This window comes from Ovis canadensis, chromosome 3, assembly GCF_042477335.2.
Source record: "Ovis canadensis isolate MfBH-ARS-UI-01 breed Bighorn chromosome 3, ARS-UI_OviCan_v2, whole genome shotgun sequence".
Classification (NCBI taxonomy): Eukaryota; Metazoa; Chordata; class Mammalia; order Artiodactyla; family Bovidae; genus Ovis; species Ovis canadensis.
This window is the reverse complement of record NC_091247.1, coordinates 151,171,878-151,186,306: the sequence shown is the minus strand read 5'-3', so window position 1 is coordinate 151,186,306 and position 14,429 is coordinate 151,171,878.

Here is a 14,429-nt window from a genome sequence, read left to right as displayed (position 1 = left end):
TTTGTGTTACTTCTAATGTCCCACTCTGCTTCTGCTTTAATCAGACAGGACTCCCCACAGTTTGTCTAACATGCCACTCTCATTTTCGAGGCCACTCTGCATGTGGTGTCCTACATGCCAAATAAACCCTCTCCTTTCTCTTTGTCAACATTTTCCCATCTCTCCAGGGGATTTTCCCTAACTCTTGCTAATAGCCACTCATTTCTGAACACTCATAGAAGGTACTGTCTTATCACTCCCTTTGCTTTCCACTGAATAGTGTCTAATATTTTTTCCATAATGTGTCTCTCATGATTCCAGTTTGTTGCACAGTTAGTAATCATTGGCACATATATCCTTCTGGAATTTCTTCTGTTTCACCAAAAAAACAGCTGCTCAGGATTTTGAGTGCCTTGTATGTTTTACATGCCCTAGTCAACTGTGTTGTGTCTCAACAAGTACTGCTCCTGAACTCACTGGTCAGTTATAAATTAGAGTCCCATTTATTACTCCGTATCCTACCTCCCAGCTCTGCCATTTACTAGGTTCATATTCTTAAGAAAGTTGGTTACGCTTGCTGCTGCTCATTAGAGAGAGATAAATATAGCCTTTTCCATAAATTAGGAATCAATTGAGCTAATACATATAAAGAAGCTAGATGAGTGTGGGCACTCAATAGGTATTAAAGCTTATTTTTATTTTCTGATGAGTTGTTGTTCAGTATTTTAGTCGTGTCTGACTCTTTGTGACCCCATGAATTGCAAAAGACCAGGCTCTTCTGTCCTTCATTATTTCCCTGAGTTTGCTTAAACTCATGTCTACTGAGTAGGTGATGCCATCCAACCATCTCATCCTCTGTCACCCCTTTCTCCTCTTGTCCTTAATCTTTTCCCCACATCAGGGTCTTTTCCAAAGAGTTGGCTTTTCATATCAGGTGGCCAAAGTATTGGATCTTCAGCTTCAGCATCAGTCCTTCCAATGAATATTCAGGACTGACTTCCTTTAGGATTGACTGGTTTGATTTTGCAGTCCAAGGGACTTTCAAGAGTCTTCTCCAGTACAACAATTCAAAAGCATCAATTCTTCAGCGCTCAGCCTTCTTTATGTTTCAACTCTCACATCCATACACAACCACTGGAAAAAGTGGTATCTTGGCTTTTTAATACATTATCTAGGTTTGCCATAGCTTTTATTCCAATGAGCAAGCGTCTTTTAATTTCGTGGCTGCAGTCACCACCCTCAGTAACTTTGGAGCCTAAGAAAATAAGATGCACCACTCTTTCCACTGTTTCCCCACTCTTTTTTTTTTTTTTTTTTTTTGCCACAAAGTGATGGGACTGGCTGCCATGATCTTTGTTGTTTTAATGTTGTGGTTTAAACTAGCTTTTACACTCTCCTCTTTCACTTTCATCAAGAGGCTCTTAATACCTCTTCACTTTCTGTCATTAAAGTGACATCATCTGCATATCTGACACTGTTTATATTTCTCCTGGAAATCTTGATACCAGCTTGTGAGTCATCCAGCCTGGCATTTTCCATGATGTATTCTGCAAATAAGTTAAATAAGCAGAGTGACAATATGCAATCTCGACGTACTCCTTTTTCAATTTTAAACCAGTCCATTGTTCCACATCTTGTTCTAACTGTTGTTTCTTGTCCTGCATACAGTTTTCTTAGGAGACAGGTTAGGAGGTCAGATATTCCCATCTCTTTTTTTTATTATTTATTTATTTATTTTGTTTTACAATGCCAGTTTTTATTTTTATTTTTTTATTTTTATTTTTTTAAAAATTATCCACAGTGTATTATGATCCACACAGCCAAAGGCTATAACATAGTCAATGAAGCAGATTTTTTTTAAAATTTATTTTCTTTTTCTATGATCCAGCTGATGTTGGCAATTTGATCTCTGGTTCATTGTACATCTGGAATTTCTCCATTCATGTACTGCTAAAGCCTAGCTTGAAGGATTTTGAGCATAATCTTCCTAGCATATGAAACAAGTGCAATTGTTCTGTAATTTGAACATTCTTTGGGATTAGAATGAAAACTGACCTTTTCCAGTCCTGTGGCCACTGCTGAGTTTTCCAAATTTTCTGGCATATTGAGTGCAGCACTTTAACAGCATCATTTTTTAGGATTTGAAATAGCTCAACAGAAATTCCATCACAGCCACTAGCTTTGTTCATAGTAATGCTTCCTAAGGGCCACTTGACTTCACACTGCAAGATATCCGACTTTAGGTGAGTGACCACACTATCATGGTTACCTAGGTCATTAAGATCATTTTGTACAGTTCCTGTGTATTCTTACCGCCTATTTTAACATCTTCTGCTTCTGTTAGGTCGTTACCATTTCTATTCTTTATTGTGCCCATCATTGCATGAAATATTCCCTTGGCATCTCCAATTTTCCTGAAGAGATCTCTAGTCTTTCTCATTCTCTTGTTTTCCTTCATTTCTTTGCATTGATTACTGAGGAAGGCTTTCTTATCTCTCCTTGCTGTTCTCTGAAACTCTGTATTCAGTTGAGTATACCTTTCCCTTTCTCCTTTGCCTTTCACTTTTCTTTTCTCAGCTGTTTGTAAGGCTTCCTTAGAAAACCACTTTGTCTTCTTACATTTCTTTTTCTTGGGGACGATTTTGGTCACCACCTCCTATACAATGTTATGAACCTCCACCTATAGTTCTTCAGGCATTCTGTCTACCAGTTATAATCCCTTGAATCTATTCATCATTTCCACTGTATAATCATAAGGTATTTGATTTATGTCATACCTGAATGGCCTAGTGGTTTTCCCTACTTTCTTCAATTTAAGCCTGAATTTTGCAATAAGGAGCTGATGATCTGAGCTCCAGTTCTTCTTTTTATAATTTTAGTCATCTGCCATAAGTTCTAGAACTACTAGGCCATAGATTGTATTCAGACTCATAATGGTCTGCCCCCAAATTTCTCCTCCTTCTACTACTTACACCATCCAAGTTGATTAAGAATAGGCATGAGAGTTAACAGCAGCTTGTTCACTAAGCTCCTTCTTCTGTTTAAACAGAAGAGCAGACTCTGCCACCATTTTCTCTGTCATCAAACATGCTGATGAAACAAGAGGGAGGAGGCAGGACACAACCTCTAAAAGAATGACACAGCCCTTGAGGATACATCATTAACTGACTAGAACCAACTAGGTTCAAGATGATGGAAGATTTGACTTCCAGTAGGCCTTGGGCCTCATTACATGCTTGTTGTATTCTATTAGCATGTGATAAATGAAACACACACCATGCCAAGACAGTTCTGAGACTGACCATCAAAGGTCAAAAAATGGGCAGTGGACCAATTCTTGGAAATGTCTGTCCCTTTCCTGAAATGGTTGGAATAATCCTCCAACTTGTTAGCCTATGAAATTATCCAGTCCATAAAAACTAACCACCCCGTATTTCAGGACCTCTCGTGTTCTTAGATGGTCCACACTCTGTGTAGTGTGTTACTCCAAGGCCATTCTCACCTTTTGAGCCAACCACATTCTGTCTATAGAATGTGTATCTTTCTAAATAAATCTACTTCTTACATGTCACTTTGTCTCACACTGAATTCTTTCTGCATTAAGACATAAAGAACCCAAGCTTCACTATGTCCTGAGACCAGATGTGTGATCTCGATTAAAAGACTGGGTTCAAGTCCCAATCTAAGCTACACGGTTTCATTGACTTTTTTCATTTTGTTCTATTTTTTGAATTATATGTTGCCTAGGGATTCTCTGGTGGCTCAGACTGTAAAGAATCTGCCTACAGTGCAGGAGACCTGGCTTCAATCCCTGGATTGTGAAGATCCCCTGGAGAAGGAAATGGAAATCCACTCAGTAGTCTTGCCTGCAGAATTCCATGGACAAAGGAGTCTGGTGAGCTACTGTCCATGGGATCACCAAGAGTTGGATACAACTGAGCAACTCACACACACACACACACACACACACACACACACACTGCCTATGGTGAGGGTTTCAGTAGTAGATTTTGATTTTAACCAATGAGCCTATAATTGTTTCTCTAGAGCCAGTATATAACTGCATCCTGCCTCAGATTTATTATCACCTTTTTCCATTGTGCTGCCTGCTGTGTTCATGATCAAAAGAGTGACACTTGTAAAGAACGTATTGGAGATCCATTTACAGAACTGTCACAGATACTTAAAGCCAGGTATTTTAAAACAAAGGATTGTCAGTGCTAGATATTCAATCCTCAAGTATGTTTGAATAAACAATTTTAATAAGCCATACACTTATTCAACTTTACCTCTTTGATGGTGATAAGAATAGATTAGACAAGATGCAACTTCTCTACACAACTTGGAAAATCTGTGGAATACACTATGAAGCAAATTGTAATCAAATATTTCCAGAAACTAGCCCTACACTGATGTTCTCATTATGGTAGGATCAGTGAGTATAGTATAGATTTCTATTTTTGTCCACTTAATTTAGCCCTACTTCATTACTGAAACAGAATGTTAATCAGAAAATCAATCAGATGGAGAACGCAAAACAACAGAAATGGTACAAAACAGTCAAGAGAAGGAAACATATTTGGAGCATACAATGTTCACTGTGTTAAATACTTTACATGGATCATTAGTAAACTTAGGAAGATGAAATGTGAGCATGTAAAAAGTAATATAACTTTATAAAGCAAGTCAGTGTAGAGTGAGAAACAAAGGAAGGTTAAGGGGAATGGAAAGTTATGGGTTAATGCAACCTTTGAGAAGCCGTCCCTGGTCTCACAGCCTTGAGACTCAAATAATGGTTCACGCTAAGGATCAGTTCAGTTCCGTTCATTTCAGTTGCTCAGTCATGTCTGACTCTTTGCGACCCCATGAACTGCAGCACGCCAGGCCTCCCTGTCCATTATCAACTCCCAGTTTACCCAAACTCATGTCCATTGATTCAGTGATGCCATCTGATCATCTCATCCTCTGTCATCCTCTTCTCTTCCTGCCTTCAATCTTTCCCAACATAAGGGTCTTTTCAAATGAGTCAGCTCTTCGCATCAGGTGGCCAAAATATTGAAGTTTCAGCTTCAGCATCAGTCCTTCCAATGAACACCCAGGACTGATTTCCTTTAGGATGAACTGGTTGGATCTCCTTGCAGTCCAAGGAACTCTCAAGAGTCTTCTCCAACACCACAGTTCAAAAGCATCAATTCTTTGCCCCTCAACTTTCTTTATAGTCCAAATCTCACATCCATACATGACCATTGGAAAAACCATAGCCTTGACTAGATGGACCTTTGTTGGCAAAGTAATGTCTCTGCTTCTTAATATGCTATCTATGTTGGTCATAACTTTCCTTCCAAGGAGTAAACGTCTTTTAATTTCATGGCTACCGTCACCATCTACATTGATTTTGGGGCCCCAAAAAATAAAGTCTAACACTGTTTCCTCTGTTTCCCCATCTATTTCCCATGAAGTGATGAGACCAGATGCCATGATCTTAGTTTTCTGAATGTTAAGCTTTAAGCCAACTTTTTCACTCTCCACTTTCACTTTCATCAAGAGGCTCTTTTGTTCCTCTTCACTTTCTGCCATAAGGGTGGTGTCATCTGCATATCTGAGGTTATTGGTATTTCTTTTGGCATTCTTGATTCCAGCTTGTGCTTCTTCCAGCCCAGTGTTTCTCATAGAAGTTAAATAAGCAAGGTGACAATATTCAGCCTTGATGTACTCCTTTTCCTATTTGGAACCAGTCTGTTGTTACATGTCCAGTTCTAACTGTTGCTTCCTGACCTGCATACAGGTTTCTCCAGAGGCAGGTCAGGTGCTCTGGTATTCCCATCTCTTTCAGAATCTTCCACAGTTTATTGTGATCCACACAGTCAAAGGCTTTGGCATAGCCAATAAAGCAAAAATAGAAGTTTTTCTGGAACTCTCTTGCCTTTTCCATGATCCAGCAGATGTTGGCAATTTGATCTCTGGTTCCTCTGCCTTTTCTAAAATCAGCTTGAACATCTGGAAGTTCGTGGTTCATGTATGCTGAAGTCTGGCTTGGAGAATTTTGAGCATTATTTTACTAGCATGTGAGATGAGTGCAATTGTGCGATAGTTTGAGCATTCTTTGGCGTTGCCTTTCTTTGGGATTGGAATGAAAACTGACCTTGTCCAGTCCCGTGGGCACTGCTGAGTTTTCCAAATTTGCTGGCATATTGAGTGCAGCACTTTCACAGCATCATCTTTCAGGATTTGAAATAGCTCAGCTGGAATTCCATCACCTCCTCTAGCTTTGTTCATAGTGATGCTTTCCAAGGCCCACTTGACTTCACATTCCAGGATGTCTGGCTCTAGGTGAGTGATCATACCATCGTGATTATCTGGGTCATGAAGCTCTTTTTTGTACAGTTCTTCTGTGTATTCTTGCCACCTCTTCTTAATATCTTCTGCTTCTGTTAGGTCCATACCATTTCTGTCCTTTATCGAGCCCATCTTTGCATGAAATATTCCCTTGATATCTCTAATTTCCTTGAAGAGATCCCCAGTCTTTCCGATTCTGTTGTCTCCTTGGGTAAGTTTATTCCCAGATTTTTAATTTTTTTTGTTTCAATGTTGAATGATATTGATACCTTAATTTCTCTTTCTGATTTTTCAGCAAGTGATTTCTGTGTATTGATTTTGTATCCTACAACTTTGCTAAATTCACTGATTAGCTCTAGTAATTTTATGATACTATCTTTAGGGTTTTCTATGTACAGTATCATGTCATCTGCAAACAGTGAGAGCCTTATTTCTTCTTTTCTGATCTGGATTCCTTTTATTTCTTTTTCTTCTCTTAATGCTATAGCTAGCACTTCCAGAACTATGTTGAATAATAGTAGTGAAAGTGGACACCCTTGTCTTGTTCCTGATCTTAGGGAGAATGCTTTCTGTTTTTCACCATTGAGAATAATGTTTGCTGTGGGTGTATCATATATGGCCTTTACTATGTTGAGGTAGGTTCCTTCTATGCCCATTTTTTGAAGAGTTTTAATCATAAATTGGTGCTAAATTTTGTCAAAGGCTTTTTCTGCATCTATTGAGATTGTTGTATGGTCTTTATCTTTCAATTTGTTAATATGATGTATCACTTTGATTGATTTGCATATATTGAAGAATCCTTGCATCCTTGGAATAAACCCAACTTAATCCTTGTGTATGAGCTTTTTGATGTGTTGTTGTATTCTGTTTGCTAAAATTTTGTTGACGATTTTTGCATCTGTGTTCATTAATGATATTGGCCTGTAGTTTTCCTTTTTTGTGCTGTCTTTGGTTTTGGTATCAGGGTGATGGTGACCTCATAGAATGAGCATGGAATTGTTCCTTCCTCTGCAATTTTTTGAAAGTGTTTTAGAAGGATAGGCATTAGCTCTTCTCTAAATATTTGATAGAATTCTTCTGTGAAGCCATCTGGTCCTGGGCTTTTGTGTTTTGGGAGATTTTTGATCACACCTTCAATTTCAGTGCTTGTAACTGGGTTGTTCATAATTTCTATTTCTTCCTGGTTCAATCTTGGAAGATTGACCTTTTCTAAGAATCTGTCCATTTCTTCCAGGTTATCCATTTTATTGCCACATATTTGTTCATAATAGTCTCTTATAATCCTTTCTATTTCTGCATTGCCTGTTGTAACCTTTCCTTGTTGATTTCTAATTTTGTTGATTTGATTCTTCTCTTTTTTTCTCAATGAGTCTGGCTAAAAGTTTGTCAATTTTATCTTCTCAAAGAATCAGCTTTTAGTTTTATTAACCTCTACTATTGTTTCTTTCATTTCTTTTTCACTTATTTCTGCTATGATCTTTATGATTTCTTTCCTTCTGCTAACTTCAGGGTTTTTTTGTTCTTCTTTTTCCAGTTGTTTTAGGTGTAAAGTTAGGTTGTTATTCGATGTTTTTCTTGTTTCTTGAGGTAGGATTGAATTGCTATAAAATTCCCTCTTAGAACTGCTTTTGCTGCATCTCATAGGTTTTGAGTTGTGGTGTTTTCATTGTCATTTGTTTCTAGAAATTTTTGATTTCCCTTTTGATTTCTTCAGCAACCTGAGGGTTTTTTAGAAATATATTGTTTAATCTCCATGTGTTTGTGTTTTTTACAATTTTTTCTTGTAATTGATATCTAGTCTGATAGCATTGAGATCAGAGAAGATGCTTGATTCAATTTCAATTTTCTTAAATTTACTGAGGTTTGATTTGTGACCCAAGATGTGGTATGTCCTGGAAAATGTTCCATGTGCACTTGAGAAGCAGGTGTATTCTTCTGCATTTGGATGGAATGTCCTGAGTATATCAATGAGATCTATCTCATCTAATGTATCATTTAAGACTTGTATTTCCTTATTAATTTTCTGTTTTGATGATGTGTCCACTGGTGTGTGTAGGGTGTTAAAATCGCTTAACTATTATTATGTTACTGTCAGTTTCTCCTTTTATGTCTGTTAGTGTTTGTCTTCTGTATTGAGGGTCTCCTATGTTGGGTGCAGCAGTTCAGTTCAGTTCAGTTCAGTTAAGTAGCTCAGTCATGTCCGACTCTTTGTGACCCCATGAACTGCAGCACACCAGGCCTCCCTGTCCATCACCAACTCCCAGAGTCCACCTAAATCCATGTCCATTGAGTTGGTGATGCCATCCAACCATCTTATCCTCTGTCATCCCCTTCTCCTTCTGCCCTCAATCTTTCCCAGCATCAGGGTCTTTTCAAATGAGTCAGCTCTTCGCAATAGATGGCAAAATATTGGAGTTTCAGCTTCAACATCAGTCCTTCTGATGAATACCCAGGACTGATCTGGGTGCATAGATATTTACAGTTGTTATGTCTTCCTCTTGGATTGATCCCATGATCATTATGTAGTGTCCTTCCTTATCTCTTGTAATCTTTATTTTAAAGTCTATTTTGTCTGACATGTGAATTGCTACTCCAGCTTTCTTTTGTTTCCCATTTGCAAGAAATATATTTTTACATCCTCTCACTTTCAGTCTTTATGTGTCTTTAGGTCTGAAGTGGGTTTCTTGTAGACAGCATATATGTGGTTCTTGTTTTTGTATCCATTCAGCCGGTCTGTGTCTTTTGGTTGGAGCATTTAAAGTAATTATTGATATATATGTTCCTACTGCCATTTTCTTAATTGTTTGGTGTTGCTTTTGTAGATCTTTTTCTTCTCTTATATTACTTGACGATATAAGCCCCTTTAACATTTGTTGTAAAGCTGCCTTGGTGGTACTGAATTCTCTTAATTTTTGCTTGTCTGAAAATCTTATTTCTCCACCAATTTTGAATGAGATCCTTGCCAGGTATAGTAATCTTGGTTGTAGATTTTCCCCTTTTGCTACTTCAAATATATCCTGCCATTCCCTTCTGTCTGGCAGAGTTTCTGCTGAAATATCAGGTGTTAAACGTATGAGCTTTCCTGTGTATATTACTTTTCCCTTGCTGCTTTTAAGATTCTTTCTTTGTTTGCTAATTTGATTAATATGTGTCTTGGCATGTTTCTCCCTGGAATTATCCTGTATGAGACTCTTTGTGCCTCTTGAACTTGATTGACTATTTACTTTTCCATGTTGGGGAAATTTTCAACTATAATCTCTTCAAAAATTTTCATATCCTTTCTTTTTCTCTTCTTCTTCTGGGACCCCTATAATTCAAATGTCAGTGCATTTGATATTGTCCCAGTGGTTTATGAGACTATCCTCAGTTCTTTTCATTCTTTTTACTTTATTCTGCTCTTCAGAAGTTATTTCCACCATTTTATCTTTCAGCTCGTTGATTCATTCTTCTGCTTCATATATTCTGCTTTTGAGTCCTTTTAGGGTATTTTTAGTAATTATGTTATTTGTCTCTATATATTATTCTTTAATTCTTCTAGGCCTTTGTTAATTGATTCTTGCATTTTCTCCATTTTGTTTTCAAGGTTTTTGATCATCTTTACTATCATTATTCTGAATTCTTTTCGGGTAGTTTGCCTATTTCCTCTTCATTTATTTGGACTTCTATGTTTCTAGTTTCTCCCTTCATTTATGTAGTATATCTCTACCTTTTGAAAAAAATTTTTTAACTTACTGTGTTTGAGGTCTCCTTTCCCAAGCTTCAAGGATGAATTCTCTCTTCCTTTTGTTTCCTGTCCTCCTAAGGTTTGTCCAGTGGTTTGTGTAAGCATAGTATAGGGTGAGTTTTGTGTTGAGGTTTTTGTTTGTTTGTTTTTCCTCTGATGGGCAAGGCTGGGTGAGGTGGTAATCCTATCTGCTGATGATTAGATTTCTATTTTTGTTTTCTTTTTTGTTTAGCTGAGGTATTTTGCACAGGGTGCTACTGGTCACTGGGAGATGCTGGGACTTGGATTTAAGTGGTTTCCTTTGTGTGAGTTCTCACTATTTAATACTCCCTAGGGTAAGTTCTCTGGTAGTATAGGGTCTTGGATTCAGTGCTCCCACTCCAAAGGCTCAGGGCTTGATCTCTGGTCAGGAACAAAATTTCCCCAAGTGGTTTTTATGGCATTAGGTGAGATTAAAACAAATTCTTCAAAAAGAGAAACTAAAGATGAACCCTAGACAAAGGGCAGTTACTAAATCAGACAAATAATAAAATAATGGAATATGCACATGTACATACACAACCATAAGCAAAATCAAAACAGCCCAACAAAAATACAGTAGATTGACCTGGTGAACAAAAGAAATGAGAATGACATTTACCAGTTAGGTACAAAACTAAATAAAGCACACACTGGGAAATAACTAAAGTGAGGTGCCAAGTGGAGAATAGAGCAATTAAAAAATAAATTTATTGAGAAGAAAGAAAAGAAAGAAAGAAATTGATATGCAAAGTTAAAGAGAAGTAGATGAAGAAGATTTGGAAAACTCAGCAGTGAACACAGGATGGGAAAAGGTCAGTTTTCATCCCAATCCCAAAGAAAGGCGATGCCAAAGAATGTTCAAACTACACAATTGCAGCTCATCTCACACGCCAGCAAATTAATGGTCAAAATTCTCCAAGACAAGCTTTAACAGTATGTGAACTGTGAACTTCCAGATGTTCAAGCTGGATTCAGAAAAGGCAAAGGAACCAGAGATCAAATTGCCAGCATTCACTGAATCATTGAAAAGCAAGAGAGTTCCAGAAAAACATCTATTTCTGCTTTATTAACTACTCCAAAGCCTTTGACTGTGTGAATCACAAAAAAGTGTGGAAAATTCTTAAAGAGATGAGAATACCAGACCACCTTACCTGCTTCCTGAGAAATCTGTATGCTGGTCAGGAAGCAACAGTTAGAACTGGACATGGAACACAGACTGGTTCAAAACTGAGAAAGGAGTATGGTGAGGCTGTATATTGTCATCATGCTTATTTAACATCTATGCAGAGTACATAAGGTGAAATGCTGGGTTGGATGAAGCACAAACAAAAATCAAAATTGTCAGGGGAAATATCAATAACCTCAGATATGCAGATGATACCACGCTTATGGCAGAAAATGAAGAATTAAAGAGCTTCTTGATGAAAGTGAAAATGGAGAGTGAAAAAGTTGGCTTAAAACTCAACATTCAGAAAACTAAGGTGGTGACATCCAGTCCCAACACTTCATGGCAAACAGATGAGGAAACAGTGGAAAGAGTGAGAGACATTATTTTCTTGGGCTCTAAAATCACTGCAGATGGTGACTGCAGACATGAAATTAAAAGATGCTGGTTCCTTGGAAGAAAAGCTATGACAAACCTAGTTCAGTTCAGTAGCTTAGTCATGTCTGACACTTTCCAACCCATGGACTGCAGCTGCCAGGCTTCTGGGTCCATCACCAACTCCCAAAGCTTACTCAAACTCATGTCCATCAAATCAGTGATGCCATCCACCATCTCATCCTCTGTCCACCCCTTCTCCTCCTGCCTTCAATCTTTCCCAGCATCAGGGTCTTTTCAAGTGAGTCAGATATTTGCATCAGGTGGCCAAAGTATGGGAGTTTCATCTTCAACATCAGTCCTTCCAATGAACACCCAGGACTGCTTTCCTTTAGGAGGGACTGGTTGGATCTCCTTGCAGTCCAAGGGACTCTCAAGAGTCTTCTCCAACACCTCAGTTCAAAAGCATCAATTCTTTGGTGCTCACCTTTCTTTATAGTCCAACTCTCGCATCCATACAAGACTACTGGAAAAACCATAGCTTTGAATAGATGGACCTTTGTTGGCAAGTAATGTCTCTGCTGTTTAACATGCTCTCTAGGTTGGTCATAGCTTTTCTTCCAAGGAGCAAGCGTCTTTTAATTTCATGGCTGCAGTCACCATCTGCAGTGATTTTGAAGCCAAAGAAAATAAAGTCTCTCACTGTTTTCATTGTTTCCTCTTTTATTTGCCATGAAGTGATGGGACTGGATGTCATAATCTTAGTTTTCAGAATGTTGGGTTTTAAGTCAACTTTTTCACTATCCTCTTTCACTTTCATCCAGCGGCTTTCTTCTTCACTTTCTGTCATAAGGGTGGTGTCATCTGCATCAGTTCAGTTCAGTACAGGCGCTCAATCGTGTCCAACTCTTTCCAACTCCATGAATCGCAGCATGCCAGGCCTCCCTGTCCATCACCATCTCCCGGAGTTCACTCAGACTCACATCCATCGAGTCCATGATGCCATCCAGCCATCTCATCCTCTGTCGTCCCCTTCTCCTCCTGCTCCCAATCCCTCCCAGCATCACAGTCTTTTCCAATGAGTCAACACTTTGCATGAGGTGGCCAAAGTACTGGAGCTTCAGCTTTAGCATCATTCCTTCCAAAGAAATCGCAGGGTTGATCTCCTTCAGAATGGACTGGTTGGATCTCCTTGCAGTCCAAGGGACTCTCAAGAGTCTTCTCCAACACCACAGTTCAAAAGCATCAATTCTTCGGCGCTCAGCCTTCTTCACTGTCCAACTCTCACATCCATACATGACCATAGAAAAACCATAGCCTTGACTAGACGGACCTTAGTCGGCAAAGTAATGCCTCTGCTTTTGAATATACTATCTAAGTTGCTCATAACTTTTCTTCCAAGGAGTAAGCGTCTTTTAATTTCATGGCTACAGTCACCATCTGCAGTGATTTTGGAGCCCAAAAAATAAAGTCTGACACTGTTTCTACTGTTTCCCTGTCTATTTCCCATGAAGTGATGGGACCAGATGCCATGATTTTTGTTTTCTGAATGTTGAGCTTTAAGCCAACTTTTTCACTCTCCTCTTTCACTTTCATCAAGAGGCTCTTTAGTGCCTCTTCAGTTTCTGCTATAAGGGTGGTGTTATCTGCATATCTGAGGTTATTTATATTTCTCCCAGCAATCTCAACTCCAGCTTGTGCTTCTTCCAGCCCAGTGTTTCTCATGAGGTACTCTCAGGGTGACAATATACAGCCTTGACGTCCTCCTTTTCTATTTGGAACCAGTCTGTTGTTCCATTTCCAGTTCTGACTGTTGCTTCCTGACCCGCACATAGGTTTCTCAAGAGGCAAGTCAGGTGGTCTGGTATTCCCATCTCTTGCAGAATTTTCCACAGTTTATTGTGATTTACACAGTCAAAGGCTTTGGCATAGTCAATAAAGGAGAAATAGATGTTTTTCTGGAACTCTCTTGCTTTTTTGATGATCCAGCAGATGTTTAAAAAACTTAAAATTTAGAAGTAAAAAAAGAATAGAAATAATAACAGGAAGAAGAAAGAAAAAAAAAAAAAGGAAAACTCCAGAGAACTGCAAAAGCCTAATGTAGAGGCACAGTTTTGGAACAACAGTAAAAAGTGTGACCAAATATACACATATACATATACATCCATAAGCAAAATCAAAACAGTCCTACAAAAATGTAGTACAAAAGATTGACCCAGGGAATAAAGGAAACCAAAATGTCTATCTATCAGTTAAGAACAAAACTAACTAAAGCACAAACTGGAAAACAAAACTAAAGCAAGGTGCCAATTTGGGAATAAAGCAATGAGAATAAAACTAGCAAATACGTTGAGAAGAAGGGAAAGAAAGAATAGATATGTAAAGTTAAATAGAAGTAGATAAAGAAGACTAGTATACATTAAAGATTAACTGCAAGGGGAAAAAACAATGGGAAAAGCAATCAAAGGAATAAATGTAGAAAAAATAGTAATAGGTTTAAAAAATTAAAAATTAAAATTAAAAAAAATGAAAAGAAAAAATAGAAAGAAGAAAGAAAAAAAGGAAAACTTCACATAACTGCCAAAGCCCAATGTAGAGGCAAAGATTTATAACAACAATAAAAAATATGACTAAGGGGGAAAAATAAAAAGCTAAAAAGCCTAATTAGATTTCTTAGTGCCAATGAAACCAACAACTACAACAGAGGGGGGAAAAAGAAAAAAATTCAAAAGAATCTACAGAACAAGTCAAAACATGAGAATAATAAATGTTTTTCTTGAGTCACTGTTGTCAGAGTCCTTTCCCTCATTGGGAGTGACAGTCTACCTC